We start from the raw sequence: 5,748 nt of genomic DNA, 5'->3' as shown, positions 1-5,748 counted from the left end.
GTCATTTTAAGGGACAAAAAGGAGATGACAGATACACAGAGAGGAAAAAGCCCTGTGTAGATGGAGGCAGAAACATGAGGGCAGCCATGAGTCAAGGAACCCAAAGGATTTCCAGAAGCCTCCTGAAGGCAGGAGAGAGGCTTGGAATAGATTCTGCCTCAGAAACTCCAGGAGGAACTAACCATGCTGACTCCTGGATTTTGGACTTGTGGTCTCCAGACATGTGAGAGAATAAATTTATATTTTACCAGCAGTCTGTGGTAATTTGTTATGGTAGACCATGGAAACTAATTCAATGAGGCAAAAATATATGCTTCCTGGGAAAATAAAAGTTTAGGTATTGTTAACTTGTCTATCCAAGATAAGCAAATATTTATCCACATTTTTAGGCTGTGATGCAGATAGAAGTTTTTGTATTGGGACCAAATAAAACTGAAATAAATGTAAGAGTTGATATGGGATAATAGGATAGACAATGAGGGATCGTATTTTTAAAACTGTTAGACATTACACTAAATGCTGAAAAAAACTAAAGAAGTAACATATCTGAGAAGAGACAGTAAGAAACAAGCTATTCTTCCCTGAAAATGTTCAGTTCAGCATGCAATGGCTAAAATAATTTAAACAAACCTCAGTCCTGAGAGGTAAATGCTGCTCTCTCTAATCTAATAGCTGGAAATTTCTTATCACACAAATAAAGAGACTGAAAATATAGCTTCACTTTCCAAATGGTTTGCAAAATATTTCTTTTGGAGTTAATTTTTGTAATTTCCAAATACTTTTTTTAACTGAGTACCATATCACTTACATATTTACTTCACAAATTTATATTTATGTCACACATTTGTTATGTGTGACAAATGACTCAAATCAATAAAGTCAGATAATATAGTTTGCAAGTTATCTCTATATTTGATTTGTTTTGGTTTCCTTTGTCACACTATCAAACTTGCTAAGCATTTGGTGAATCATAGCTGTATCTAATCTGATACCCAACAAATATATTTGTAATGTACATTTATTAAAATAGGCAATTACTAAAAATGCTTACACATTGTAAAAAGGTTAAATTGAAAGTGTAATGTAAAAAGTAAAATTATTGTATCCTATTGGCTACTTGGGCTTCAAAAATTATTTTTGAGTAATATAATATGCAAACCCTACTTAGATCATCTCTTCCTCACCCCATTGGTTGATGGAGGAATTCTTACCCTAGGCTTGTAGGTTTGACAGAACACATGACATGCAATACTGGACAGGTGAGACTGACAGCAGTTTACTAGTTACATGTACTCACAGTCTGTGGATGTAGGACACACACCATGGAGGAGTACACAGGGGTGACACTGGGGGATAGAGTGGACAACCAGGAGCTGGAGGAGCTCAGCCTTGTAACAAGAGCATGGGACAGCCCTTGCTTCCCTGGGAGGATGACTGCCTTGATTGGGTAATTCTGTGGACTTTCAGTGACATGACTCCCGCTATTCAGAGAAAAGCAAGCACTCTGACTGGTTCTCAGGATAAGGAAAGTTGTTTCTCTAGGGGACATGTCTGCTGGAGCAGAAAGGAAAAGGGAACTTGCATTTTGACACTTGGAGGCCTTCCCAATTTTGCCATATATCAAGGCACCATGTAATATTGAACATTATTATGTCTCAGACTACAGAAAAGGAGTGTATATTCTATATGTTTGAATCTCACTCAGTAACACTGGAATAAACCTGAAATTCATCTTTATATATTCCTGAATAAAAGTTTCTTAAAATTAACTTCCTCATTGCCTGCTTTAACTGTTTGTTTTCAAGACTGTAGATCACAGGATTCAGGAATGGAGGAACTATGGTATAAAATGTAAAGAGAATCATGCCTTGAGTGGTTTCAGAGTTCACTGAAGGCTTTAGGTTCATATAGCTTCCAGAGCTGAGGAAGACAATCACTATGAGGATGTGAGGGACACAGGTGTAAAATATCTTTCCTTGCTCTCTGCTGGTAGGAAATTTTAGTGCAGTTAAAAATATATGCATATAAGACATTGTAATTAAGAGAAAGGAGCCACACCAAACAACATGACAGAGATAAGGGTTACAGTCTCATTGATGAAGGTGTCAGAGCATGGGAGCCTCAGCAGAGAGGGGACATCACAGAAGAACTGATGGACCATGTTGGACTGACAGAAGGACAGCTGGAATGTGTTCCCAGTGTGGCATCCTGAGTAGGCCACACCACTCAGTACCGAGACCAGTGTCATCTGGACACAGACCCGAGGGTTCATTATTCTAGGGTAATGGAGAGGCTGACAGATGGCCACATAGCAGTCCCAGGCCATCACAATGAGGAACATCGCCTCCATATATGCACAATAAAAGATCAGGAAGACCTGAGTTGCACACCCAGCCACGGAAATGGCCCTGCTATCAGTGAGAGAGTTGACACAGGCATTGGGGACAGTGACAGAAATGTGGCACATGTCTAAGATGGACAGATTCCTGAGGAAAAAGGACATAAGTGTGTGTGAGGTTTCTGGTCAATGTTGGTGGCAGTAACAATGAGAATATTCCCTAAGAGGGTGGCCAAGTACATCACTAGGAATAACATGGCATGCAGGAACCTCAGCTCCCACCTGTTGGAAAAACCCTCCAAGAGAAACTTGGTCACCACGGTGAAATTGGTCATTTTCTAGAAATTCTGATGGACCTGGGAAGCAAAAAGAGTAAAGCCATGAAATACAAGAAGAATATAAATAATAAATTTACTTTAAATGTTTTCCTTGAAGGCATTTCTTTCTATATTACACAATTGTCCCATTTTTCACATGTATGATTAGTCTACTATTTGTTCTTCAAAAACACAACCAACTTAGATGTTAGGTATGACAAATCCTTAGTATGAAATTTCCAAATGAAGAACAAAATGTGGTGAAGTTTTAAATAAAAGAAATATTAAGTAGAAATGAGAAATACATAAATGGCTTTATAGAGAAGGCTGAATATTCCACGATGCCAGAAATTTTCAAAGGGACTGTTCAAATTGCTTTCCTCTTAGAATAAGCAAGTCAGTTGGGAGGGTAAAGGAGTTATATTTTTCATATTGTGGCTTTCCAAATTTTAATGTAAATGTACACTATATCTCCCCAAAGATTAACAAAATATAATTGAATTGTGGGATCAAATATTCTCATTACATTTCAAATATACTTCTTGGTAAAAAGAGTGTTATTATAAAAACTTTAAGAAATGCTGAAGTAAACCTAAGGACATTTTGAAATTCTAAATGTGTTTCTAAAAGCTGCACCTTCATCATTTCATGTATTTTAAAAATCACACCCACAGTCACTTTACACATGCATTTTATATATTATACTTAATATGCACATAGATGTCCATAGAATAATCATGTACTAGAAATATTAAAGGGATTGAAAAGACCCAGGATGGTTGAGTCAGGTCACAAAGGTGAGATTGAGTCATGCTTTTATTTCTATAATTTCCTCAGTTCCAATCAATGATACAGATAAACTCTCTGCAGTTAATGGGATTCAGTTCACAAGTCACATAATTTTCTAAACTGACATGGAGGGACAAATTGTGTCTTTTATTGTCAGTAAGATGTACATTTATTTCCTATAATGAATAAACAAAGGTATAAATCTAAATTAAGATAGTCTATTTTCTAGACTTTTAGAGAAATCTGATAAAAGCTTGCTATTCAGTTCTTTAATACTCACAATAATTTGATTTTGGAGAATATGGGAATATTTAACATTATTAGTTTATTGACAAATTTGCCTTAAGTAACAGTCACTAATTTTCCACCCAGGAGAAATCTATGGATATCAGTCTATCTATTCACAAACCATTATCTATCTCCTTAGGTCCAATCTCAACAAAATGCCCAAGTCACTCTTTATAAAAAGAAAACATAAGCCAGTATTTTATTTTTAATTAAGTATTGGTGTCCTTATGTATGAGTACCTGGATTTTATAAATTGTAGTCTGTGTTTCATATTTAATAATATTTTATGAGAGATGAATATATCAGGCAATCTTAAACTGAATTTAGTGAATACAGGCATTATGAGTCATCTTATTTTGATTCCTTAACCAAAAACTATCATAAGGTCTTTAATTTGAGTTTTCTGATGCTAGTTAAATACAGTAGAAAAATATTCAACATGAGATATAGGAGAAATATAAAAGTAGTATTCTTTTATAGCTGACTACTTATATGATTCATCAACTTCATGTAGTTGAACATCACTCATCTCTTAATTGAAATATAATATGTATTTTTAATGTTTTTTTTTAAATTCAAATATACCAGAAACATAAAAAGGGCAGAAACTGAGCAAAGTCCTGACACTATGGTTAGTGAAAAGTTCCTGACATTACGGTTGGCAAAAAAGTGAAGTGAAACCTGTAGAACTGCTTCTTAAGTAAATGAATAAAATTATTGAACAATATTAAAATATTTTATCTTTTAAGTAAGTGCTATATATACTCCAAAGATTTTATATAATATTGTTTTGACTTTAATTGATGTCCTTCTTAGTTGTAACTTTTGGATACATAGTTTGTTGCATTTTCCAAGCATATGGTAAGTAAATTTTGCTTGGAAAAAAGAATTCTGAATCAATACAGTCAGCATAAATTAACAATTTTCAGTATTTTTTGTTTTTATACATTGGACATGTGTTTACTGAAAACCCTAATGTTACTATTGTGACACTTTAAATTACAGCAATGACTATAAAATAACTTAAAAATTCTCTGTGCTCACTTTTTTACTGAGTTGATTTATTTTACTTATTCATTTGATGAGGTGATTGTTTCAAAGGAAAAGTATGATGGGCTGTTGCAGAGGTACTCTATCCAGAGTTTCAATTTGAATCACATTTCCACTGTAGAACAAAACAAAACCAAAAAAGCTAAAGTGCAGCAAAGAATGCAGGGATACCATAGTGTGAAAGAGAGGGAAGAATTCAAATAACAGTTAGCAAAATATACTCATCTTTGAAGATTCTGTTTCAATATGGAGAAGAGAACAATAGTTTCCCTTGTGAGCTTCTCCAAATCAACACCTGAAAGATGACTTTAACTAAATAGTCTTAAACAAACAGGATTTGAGAACATCTTCAAAAGGAAAATGTCCCATTCTTATGTTGTGTAAACTGTTCAATCATGTTCTGTTTTATCTAAAATAGCAAGCATGCCCATATTACATGTTTCACCAGCAAAACCTCTGGGAACCCAGTTCTACCAGCCAGTGACAGCTTGTTGCCCAATGGTATTTCAGGAGATAATGATTTCTAGAGGATAGGTGAATAGGACCCAGTTAAAATACAAGAATATACACAAAGATTGAGCAAATAGACAGAATGTTGCCTGGGAATTGTGTGAATGTTAATGAACTACTATAATTAGGTAACATAAATTAATCTTCATCATTCAGAGGATACATAGAGGGCATCTGTGTGGATCTGAGAGAGGATATCCTGTATTCTATGAAACCCATAGAACTTGTCCTTGTTCTGAACTTGGAAAATCACAAGACCCTCCTGGACTCAAGATCTGAGGCTTTGTGAGGACAATGAACATGAAAAAGAGCAGAGACAGGGAGAAATGGGGTAACTGGCTTTTAATTTAGACCCCTTACTCAAACACTCATGTTACTACAGTAGCTCCCTTTTCTTTATCCTCTATTTTACTTAAGATTTATCTTTACAATTTTACCCAAACAACAACAGTCAGA

At 34.9% G+C, this 5,748-nt stretch overlaps 1 pseudogene; it reads right to left on the bottom strand.

The window, feature by feature from the left end:
- Positions 1-1,697: 1,697 nt before the first annotated feature.
- Positions 1,698-2,673, bottom strand: LOC119524791 (annotated as a pseudogene).
- Positions 2,674-5,748: the final 3,075 nt, after the last annotated feature.

This window comes from Choloepus didactylus (genome assembly GCF_015220235.1).
Source record: "Choloepus didactylus isolate mChoDid1 chromosome 13 unlocalized genomic scaffold, mChoDid1.pri SUPER_13_unloc1, whole genome shotgun sequence".
Classification (NCBI taxonomy): Eukaryota; Metazoa; Chordata; class Mammalia; order Pilosa; family Megalonychidae; genus Choloepus; species Choloepus didactylus.
This window is presented reverse-complemented; position numbering and strand designations above follow the sequence as displayed.